The 11091-nt window shown below is 40.2% G+C and overlaps 1 long non-coding RNA gene across 1 annotated transcript in view; it reads right to left on the bottom strand.

Moving 5' to 3' along the window:
- Positions 1–281: 281 nt before the first annotated feature.
- LOC140660987 (uncharacterized) overlaps positions 282–11091 on the bottom strand; it is an 89346-nt gene continuing 78536 nt past the window's right edge. Inside the window, exon 5 of the long non-coding RNA XR_012045576.1 lies at positions 282–308. This is a non-coding gene — a long non-coding RNA (uncharacterized lncRNA). The remainder of the gene's footprint in view (positions 309–11091) is intronic.

Genomic DNA, 11091 nt, shown 5'->3' with positions numbered 1-11091 from the left:
ATTAGTATCAGAATTTCAGCAAAATTTCAGGTGCAATGTTATTTCACAAAAGATTTAATTAACCTGTTTTATTTTGTACTGAAGTGAACTAGAAGCACATTTAGAGATAGAGTTTATCTACAGATACAGACATAGGAAATTACAATGGCTGGGCTAAAAGGTGATAAACTTGCCGCATCCTAACTGCCAAACTTGATTGCAAGACCCATCCTTTAGATACTTAAAACCTCACCTAGTTACTGAGCATCAAAAACACCCACTGACAACCATGGATAGCGTTCTTCTCCATCACTTCTGAAAAGCAGACCCTGAAACAAAGCAGAGGTTAAAGATTTTGAGTTGTGTACCTTAACTCCTATTCACATTTCAATGTATTTGTAAGCATATAAGTCATCTGCCACTTAAAGTTTGAAACTGTTCAGGCAAGAAGTGTATGTTGATTGAAATAAAAAATATGTACGGATTGCCTATTGCTAGAAGCCACAACAAGCACTGTAGGGCAAACTCTGAAATGGCAGTACATTTATAGGTGAGATAGATTGTAGACTAGGGAAATTACAAATTGGCGATCTACTTAGTGAGGTAACACCCAAGTACCAAGAGAAAATCAAGGCCTTTCTGTGATCCTGCCCTATCTCCTGCCTTCACTAAGCTTACAGCATCAAAGGTACATTTCAGGGCAGCTAACAGCCAGCAGACTTCAAACAGAAAGAGAGAAGAAATACCCATTCAGCTGATGCTCAGGCTTTCATGGATCTCAGTGAAAGCTGGGAGAAAATGAAACCTTTCCCTAGCAACCAGGTCATAAGAGTGGATAGAAGAGAGCTGGCACAGCTCTTGGCTGGTGGGGACACCAGGCAGCACCACAGTGTGCCCGGGGCTCCCAGCACTGTTCCTTCCACAAGCAATACTGACAGTCTCCACAAGCAATACTGAAAGAGTCTCAGAAAGTTTCTGGCAGGCTTTCAGTGACCATCCTCTGCCCCATCCTCGGTGGTGGTGTGCCCAGCCCTCACCCCTCACCCCTATCTCCCACTGCCCCTAACTGCACGGTCCTGCACGTTTCCACTCCTCCCCTTGCCCTCCTCTCCTTTGCCTTTCCTATCTCCACCAAGCTGTTCAACATCCAATGCCTCCATTATGTCCTTCCACTGTTTCTAGCCCCCAGAAAGTTTCTCCTCTCCACAGCGGAGGAGGAGCCAGGCCAGTAAGTGGAAGGGTGCTAGGAGGACCCAGCAAGCCCCAGAGGCAGCAGCACAAGGGCCCTTCCCAGGCAGGGCTGGGTGCGAGGAGCTGGGAAGGAGGAGGGCTGGGTTCCATCTGCTCTGGCAGGCTGCTAAGTCCTCTCAGCTGCTTGCAGACATACAGCTTCAGACTAGGGGGATGCAGGTATAAGGTCTGAGTGTAGGTTTTTACAAGACTTCCTATAGACTGCAAGACGTGTGTGACATCAAAAGGTCAGCGGGTAAAAAAAAATAGAGAAAAAGAGCCGTGATAGGCTAGGTGGAAGAGGAATACCCAGGTCCATTAACTGAGACTGACACACAGCCTTCTGTTCAAATTCAAAACCAAAATTTTTTGCAATGGATTTGAAATTGGATTAAAATATGGTATTAATGCAAATGATGACAATTATTTGTAGGAGACCATTGATATATGGAATTACTCAGTTATTTATAAACTCTGTATATAAATGTTAAATCTCTGTCCTCCCAGTGGAGAATACTACAAAATAAATTTTAAAAAAACATGACGAAGGCAAATAAAAAAACACAGTCGTATTTATTCTTCAAAAATCTTAGTGTCAAAGACTGATTTCACATTTTTTATTATTCTGACTGACAACCTTTTCTCATATCTGAGGCTGATAGTATTACAGTCATCTCTATTTCCTCCCTACTGTCCCTCCCTAGGAAACTTACTCTTTTTCTCTTGGCAAAATTTAGTTCTCAGACCTGAGGGACCAAATGCTTCCAATTACGACAGAAGATTCTCTGTCTATTTTCATCCTCTTATTTTTTAGTTGCCTCTTGAAAAAATGTGCTTCCTTCCATATGGAACATTTCTGGAATACCATGAGGAACAGCCAACACTAGCCACTTCAGATATAGCTTGTTAACTCTTTTTTCCCTTGCTTAACTCAAGGATTAGGTATGTCAACACAATAAAAGTATTTTTATTTATAAAACTGAGATTTTGCCAGTTTTCATAATCATATCCTTTTTAAATGAACAAAATTGTTCTATGAACCCATATCCATAATGTGTTAAACTGACAGCTACAGATAGAGTGTATAAATATCTTACTCAGTAGGAAAGGAAACCTGGAAAAGACTAAGGAATTACTACTACACTGTTCCCACCCTCCTGTTCCCATCCCCCTCAGAAAAACCTTTAAGAACTTCTCTTGAGTGAATGAAGCTGTATAAACTTAGACTAGAGTGCAGGCAGACTAAAAATAACTAGATAGTTCTCAAATAGAAGTAACTTTTTTTATTCAAGCATTACTTGCTAACAAGCTAGATCAGATCATTTTCATCAGAAGGATTACAAGAGTTGTGTTGAAGCTCTTGATTTTCAAAGGATCTTATCTGATTAAAAAAAAATCTCCACGTCATACTAATCAAAGATGACACCCTCTTTCACTAAATGAAACTTAGCAGAAACATACAGAAGTACCATTTGATATGGACTCAGCCTACGAAGTTAGCAGCGTTTCACTCATGGCTTGAGTAATTCTGCATTGGAAGTGTGAAATGTGCTTCCTGTTAAAGTATATTGGCTATTATTTTGAGGATTCCAGATGGAAATAATTCCCTCATAATCTTAGGAAAACTTATAACTCCCATTGGGTATTCACATACACAGTGAGTTACATCTAAGAAATAGACATCCATAGAAGTTTTGTAAGATTAAATTTCACATGAGTGGTACTGAAAATGAGAGAGAAAGAGAGAAAGAATAGGCTGGCCCAAGTCCATGTCATTAATGCCTGGGGAAGGGAGTATTAAATGCAATTATTCACCTTAGCCTACGGGATGTGTTTCACAGAACAAAATTGTCTCTCTCATGCCTTTATTTAGTTAAATCAGATTTAACACTTCCTCCTCTTTCTGTCTGTCCGTCTCTCCTTTGTGTGAGAGCAAGAGATTAATCAAATTTGTAAAAAAACATGGGCTTTTTTTGAGAATTTTCTGCTTTGCCTCAATTAATCCAGCCATACTTAATACAGGGTTTGTGCTTACTAGAGGTTAGGTGGTCATAAAAGTTAGCCGTCCTAGGCTCAGTCTTCAAATATCTATGTTCATGTTTGAGGCATAGGGGTTGTTCTCCATTGCAGCAACCAGCTTCTGTAACCTGTGACTTTGACATTTTGAGCTGTGCTATAGTATGCACGTAGCCCCAACTCATATTAACCCGAAGCTGCCCACGAAACAGGACCCAACTTTTTAAGGAGTAGTTTTAATTGAGAGCATGCATTACTCTACTAGATTGTAACTACGTCTGCACTGCCAGTGACATTGTCCCCTGGGAGCATTCCCTGAAGTGCAGGCCAAGTTGCGCAGCATGGGTCACGTTCTCACTGCAGATGGTGATGCTCTTTGAAGCACACAAGTTGTGTGCACACTATATAACACTTGGCCCAAAGCCCTGCTCTGAATGTCCTCTGAATCTCACATGGTACCCATCTGAACCGTGAAAGATGGATCATTTTGTTGTGATTTTTCTGTTGAAAGTACCTAAAATAATACAGAAAATGCTGCAGAGCCCAACAGGGTGGTGTTTCTACAGTAAGATGTTGGTGGTAGACATTGCATATGTTAAGATATGGAGTAAGGGTGAGGAGAGTTAGCTGAGGACTCCGAACATGGTGGGGCACTGTTAAAGGCAGTGAAGAGCAGGGAGACTCAAACCTTGTCCAGAGTGACTTTGAGAAATCATTACTGGAGCAAAGCACTTCCTGAGCATCACAGAGGGAGAACTGACTAGTTTGTTCCAAACAAGAGCTTAGGAGAGAACTAACATATTTATTATGTGCTAAAGAAGACGGGACCTGAGGAGAAACCAGAAGGTGAAGTTACTGTCAGCTTGTCTTCCCTGATGTCTGTCTGCCTGTTCTGAGCTGAAGGTAATGTGTCCAAATTCCAAAGAGGATTTGTGAACCTCTCTCTCACCTTGCCAAAACCTGGCATTGCATACCACAGTCTGCATAATTTGCCACAATTCCTGTTTATGTTTCCACTTTTAACATTATATTTATATATAAAAAACAAGCTTTGCTGAAAGGCTTCTGTTGTCTACTGTTTTGCTTTGCTTGAGGGAACTTTTCTTAAAGAGTAGTCTTCTGAGATTGCCCAAAGAGAATACGAAGAACAGTTTTCCCTTTCAGAAGGAAAACTGGTTTTAATGAACAATTATTGGGCAGGCTTGGATAATGAAAAAGGTGGTTTTTTTCAACTTGGTATAGTCTTATTTAGCTATGATTTTTACTCCCTAGCAAGGGAGTAAAAACTATCCAAGAGGATTTGGGCAAAAAGGGGATGAAAAAAGCCACCATCATCCATACCACAGCCTGGCTCGGTACCTTCAGAAGACTTCTGTGGATGAGCCAAGGGCTCCCAAGCCACCTGGCTTTCAGGAAAGCACTGGCATTGTTCATAGCTCGTGACCCTAACTCCTGTTCCTGGACCTAGATTTCTTATCTCAGTTCTTGCATAAAGCAGGGGTGATGCTGTGCCCAGGCCCCTGAAATCCCCTAAATTTCCTTTGATCTCAGCTTAGTCCTTCTTGTAAATGCTTAGATTGTCAGCATTTGCAGCTAGGCAGAATCTTTCCTATTTGCACGATCTCTTAGACTATGTGGTAAAAGGCATACAAGGCCAGCTCCTGCTCAGTCTCCAGAGCTCTTGGCCAGGTAAATCATGTCCCTCTGACCCACGCCCCACCTCTGCCAAGGTCTGTGCCTGCTCCACAGGAATGAAATGGGGTTTGTGCCTAGGGGATCAGCCTTGCCTCTCTTTGAGGCATGTTTTCTGTCATTGTTTTCCCCAGCATAGACTGTGGTTTTGATGCCTTTTTAATAAGTTGGCATTTCTCCTAGTGCAGGCAATCCTTCTCAAGGAGCAGCTTTAAGTCTTCCTAGGTTTGATAGCTGCAATGGGCTCTGGTGGTGGTGGTTTTATGCATTTATTTTAAAAAGTGAATAAAGAAAAAGATACAAAGAATGTGGTCTGTGGAAAAAAATGCAATATTTTTTCTTTGTCTTTCTTCTTCTGCATGATTTTCTAGTAAATGAGACAATCTGCATTTTGAAAGACCTTGTGTATGTATCCTGAAAGAATCTAACATCTTTAGAAAAAAAATTTCTTCTCACCAGCCCTGATAAATCACAACCAGAAGTTAGAGAAAGGCATGAGGTGGAGGATCTCTCTCAAAGTTCCTTTTTCTTCCATCCACATCTATTTAATATACAATCTCTCAGTCTTCTTTAGCAAGTACTTGTAAGCTGATTCAAAAATCCTGACATGAAAAATTCTACTGCAATACAAAATGTCATTAGCTTTGAATGATGTGTTATTAAGTGGGCATCTTGAAATGGAACTGCTTTATTAAACAGGGCTGAGACTAAAAGAAGTACTAGAAGGCTACTCAAAAAGATTTTTAAAGGGACAGAGGTTGTTGGCCTCTTTACAATGAATTGGGACAGTGTTGTATCATTTCTCTTTGGAGAAAGCAGTCTCATTTTTGGCCATGCTGCAACTGCCTGCAATAAGATTTGGATTTTTTTTATTCATGTACGTTACTCATAATACATAGAGATTAAACAACAGAATTACAATGATACATGTTTCTTTAAAAAGAAAGGAAAAGACTTATTTGTTTGCTTTTTTTGGTGTGCTGGACAATACAATGGTGGGAGCCAGTTTATTACAACTTTTCCCACAGGCCTGCCCTTGGGAATAGCTCTCTATAAAATCCCGTTCTTGTGGCCCTACAGAAATAGAACATAGTGCCTTTTTTAACTTGAAAATTATTACACCAGGCACCCTACTGCAAATGAGCTAGAACAAAGCTGTGTCCTGTAGTGCGATACTAATTTCTCTCAATACGTACATAGGCTTTCATAATAGAATATTTAGGGAAAGTGGCACAGCCGCAAAGTGTATAAACAAAGAATAAGTAGATGTGGCATTCGCAGCATTTTTTTTGTGTCCTAAATGGAAGTGAATTTTAAAATGTAAGCAGTCGTTTCGACTTGGCCTTTCTGATAAGGTCTGTCACAATCACCCTAGCTGAGACATGGAATACCTATTCTCCACCTGTAATGTTTAATATAATGCAAAAAGTAAGAAAATATTTATATAGCATCACAAGACATCCATCAACACACTGGCACGAAGTGTATACAATCCCCAGAGCAGTCTGCAAGGAACACAAAACCTAGCCAAACCCCGGAGATGCTAATGTAGATTCCTTGGGATTCTGTAGATCGTCTCCTGAAGCTGCAGAAATGCTAGTGGCTTTAGATAATACAAAGAGCTTGCCAGAATTTCACAGGGGGATGGGAGGGAAAAACATCTTTTCACAAAGGAAGGTTAGATGATATATTCAAAGTGACTTTTATCAGGGTAAGGTTTTTGCAGCCTCCTAAGACATTCTGAGTAATCCCTGCAGATCACAGATTTTCTCAGCATTTAACTAAGAGAGAGAATCGAATTGCAGCTCTCTCTCTCCAATGTCATTCTGTTTGCATTTGCGTATGCAAATTGCTTTCTGCCTGAAGTTCTGCAGAATCTGCTAGGACTTTGTAAGGAAGGAAAAAGACACAAAATAGAAGAAAAGCAGATGGAAAAGTAGATGCAAGTTTTGCATAGGTTGCCACTTCTCATTTTTATGCAACATATTTATGCATAAGCTGCTAAGCCCAGGGTTGTAGCCAAGTATTCAGGCACACTGTGATGAATGTGGAGATCAATTGTTTGTGAAGGCAGAAAGGGTTCTAACCCAAGCTGATACTTTCAACTTAAATAAATTATGTCACCTTTTTGTGCATAACCAAAATGTTTACAAATATTACCTGCTCATATGTTATGGTCCTTTCTTTTTCACAGAGGCATAGTCTAAAGTAGGCTAATGTTGTTTGCTATGAAAATCCAGGGCTGTAGTCCACATATTTTATTGACACCACTTTCAAAAATTCACTGACAATGTTACAGAAAGTGTCTCCCATAGCCTGCAAAGACAACTGAGCCATAACTTTAAAAAGTTCTATATAGATAACCAGAAATGAAGAATGAGGCACAAATTATTTCTCAGAGAAACTCACTTTATGAATATAACTTGTCACCGTGTGTAGTTTATTCTGGTGTTACACTATTGCTCAAAGAAACACATCTGAAATCCACAACCATCTAACATGATCCATTAATGTCATGTCCGTTGAAACTGCCTTTCAATCAAAAGTCAGAAAAAAGCTCTAGATTTAGTACAATGCATATATCAGTATAACATGTGGTTGTCCAGTTATACGTTTCTAGAAGATATCAGGGTCAATGTGAAGAGATACCATTCATTGACTTAGGAAGTAGGAAATGCTTTTGCCCTACAGTGAATGACTTAGCTACTCGCTCAGTTCACCTTGAAAATAATCCTTCATTTGCTGTATGGAAAAATAAGGTTAGCCCTGGATCATACCCAAGAGACATTAACTTTTCCAGGTTAGATAAAGCAGACACTTTTCTGGTGGCAGGAAAGTTGAAACTTTGCCCAAAATCCTGAGTCTTGCAGAGGGAACTTTCATTCTGTTAAGCCTCAGCAGGAGAATTATGATATTTGTGAAGCAGGAACAGCAAATCCAGGATCTACTTCCATGAATGCAGTTGGACAAAGTCGGGTTGCTTACAAAACAGGCTTCAGACAGGAAGGCTGTGAAGCATCTGTCAGCTTCCTAGCTGACCTCTGCAGGGTTGAATGGATCTTGAAAGCTAAAATGCTAGGTAAATATATGTTACTTCTTTTTATTTCTGAATGTTTGCAAACAGTGTCATCTATTTATATATGGTAAATAAATACTTCTGTTGTTTGTTCTTATGTAGCCTGATTTGAGATAAAAGCTGATTTAAGTGCATTGCCTGACCTCACAGCATTCCATGCTTACTGACACAGAATGCTTAAAAGCAGATCCTGCTTTTAAGGTCCCGCTGTCCAGGCTGACAACATTCAGTTCCCCAGTGCATTTCATTAAAGGATCCAAGAGTAGTAAGAGCATGCCTCCATTTAAGCTGAACAAGCTGATTTTAAAGATGCTAATGCAGATGTCTGAGAAAAAGAGACTCTACTGGTGAGGTACTAATATAATTTGATTTCTACCGAAAGATAATTTCTTTCATGAATTACACCTCAGCTTTATTGTGATGAACACAAATATTATTGAGTGCAGTGTTAGTCTATCAATGTAAGTTAGTCCGTCAATGCAATATAATAAAAGTACCATCAATGGTACTTGCATTATATTTAATTTAATTTCCCTTTATCACTTGCATACTTTACTATCCCATATTTTTATTACTATAAACAGAATTAATAAAAAAACCCCATACATTTTACTTCCATTATACATGGCTGAAGAAAGCCCCAGTTGGTATTACTGGAATTGTCATAATCAGAAACAACCTATTACTTCTCATTTTGCAGATATATGGTCAAGATAATATAGTAAGTTTAGGAAGCTGCTTTCTGAATTCATATACGTTATTGCAAAACCACTTTGGGAATGCTCTTCGGTGACAATGGTCCTATGAAAGCGACTCTAGTTATCATCCCTGCTGCCCAACAAACATAGTGTACTTTGAAACTGAGATAAAAACAGTGCTTTAGAAATTTGTTTAAAGAGCTTGTAAGAATAGGACACACATGACACCTGCATGTATGGGTTTTTTTAAAAACAAAATAATTTTGGTTTTGATCAAACAGGAAAGACAAGCAAAGACTGGCACAGAACAGCAATGAAATAATCACACACCAAAGACCTCCATCCCTAATCTGAAGAAGTTTGTCCCAAACATAACTTTTTAAAAAGACTTACAAAGCATTGTGGCTGAAAAAACAGATGCCACAAGTGTCACAAAAATGAACAACTTATTTCAAGAGTCAATGCAATAAATACATTTAAATAAATACATGCAAAAATAACATCTTCAAATTTAAAACTTGGTTAAAAAAGTTTAATGTAACATTTTTATATCATCCTTGCTATTAACCCCAGGCAATGTAAAAAGATCCTAGATACAGATAACTAAATAGCTCTGAAGCAAATATCCACCCTCCTTCACATTAAAGTGCTTCCAATGCTAACATAAGACAGTGTTTGTAATCATGAAATAACACAGCTTTCATGTGACATATTCAGTTACTTTCTCAGGTTAGCAACCAAAAGTATACAAAAAAAAAAAGAAATTTGAAATAAGGTTTTGCACTTTACCCAATGTGCATAATTAAGTGTGTCCCTCCCCCAGCACGTCCACACCTGAGCTGTTCTGTTTGACCACTACAGGAGCTGCTGCTCCCTCACTGCAGTCCAGCAGACCTGCAAGCTCCTTCCAGCCTGCTATGGTCTTGCTCACCCCATGCTCTCCTTGGGGCTCCTATGAGTATGGTAGCATCCAGCACTCATCCCAGACCCTCCTCTGTGTGTGCGCACCATGCACACCCCATAATCCTCCACACCCCTTCCAAATAACTCTGCTTTCTCGTTCTGACACAGTTTTTCCTTTCCCTTCTCTGCCTCATTTGCCTATGGAGGCTTTCCCTCTGTTGCCATCACAATTTTTTAAGGCTGCTCAGCCCACGCAGGTCTTCCCTGTTCTCTTTTATCAAAAAACATCTCTTGTTTGTAACTAAGTGACTAAAATATAGCATCCCACCTACTTTCTTCTGAATTTTTTACTATTTGGTTGCCATGGTACTGAAGGCTTGTGGGGGCTGGCTAGCCTTCTGTCCCTTGGTGCACGCTGCCCAGACTCACATATCTCTGCACTGTCTTTGTTCTCCTAAGTACATGACGTGAGGGTCATATGAAATGCTCCTCAGCTGGAGCAGAGCTCCTCCTTGCCCAGATCAAGGCACAGGTCAGTGACTCTTGCACTCCACCAAGAGTGGGGAGGAGATGTGGAAGGTAGGGGGCTAAAAGCTCTCTGAATTCAAGAGAACAGTCATGATGTTTTAAAGTGTAGAAATATTTTCTTATTGTCAAACATGAAAATATTTTTCTTTTGGCAAGTACAAACTGCATTGGCCCTGAAAACCAGTCCATCCTTAACAGAACTTCAAGGACTGACCTCGTGGAAAACTAACAGAAAACAACAGAGAGAATATTTACATCTAGGCTAGGCCTTCTTACTGGCCAGGACACATTAGTCAAAGTGCAATGAGAATACATCAAGAAAAGCCACCCTTTCCTACTGAGGCCATCTGGACTCTCTCAAAGCCTTTGAGATTTATGTGCCCAGAGGCCCTCATCAGGCTATGGTCTGGGGAGATTGCACAGAGGAAGTCATGGCATACACACAGGGGCAACGCTCCTGCTTGGCCTTTCAAGGCAGCTAAGGAATAAAGTTTCACCTACAACAGTAACCTGTGGCCAAAGAGTAGTTAATAAAAATAAGAGTTGTTTCTCCTCTGCCTTCATAGTAATGAATCATAATTATGAGTTTTAATAAGTGGGAAGTGAGGTCTCTATGAAAGCCATCAAGAAAAATTGTCCATTGGGAGAGGACAGAAAAACCTGATGGACCTTTACTGTCCTGTAGACCCATCCTGCCAGGCATCATTCCCAAACATTCCCTTGTCTCTTCCTGCCTGCTACAAAAGCCATTTCTTCAGGTCAGGAAGCCTCTGCCAGCATCACTGCCATTCTGACTGCAGGCCAAGGCTCACATGGGCATCTATGGAGTTACCCATTTAGTGGATCTGTGAGAATGCCTCCTGTATATTAGGAGTAGGGAGAACTGCTCTGGTCTGGCTAGATTGCCAAATATTTAGAACCTATGGAGTCCTGAAGCCCTCTAAATCCCAGCCCTAGCTCCCTTTGACA

Source organism: Ciconia boyciana, chromosome 1, assembly GCF_034638445.1.
Source record: "Ciconia boyciana chromosome 1, ASM3463844v1, whole genome shotgun sequence".
Taxonomy (NCBI): domain Eukaryota; kingdom Metazoa; phylum Chordata; class Aves; order Ciconiiformes; family Ciconiidae; genus Ciconia; species Ciconia boyciana.
This window is presented reverse-complemented; position numbering and strand designations above follow the sequence as displayed.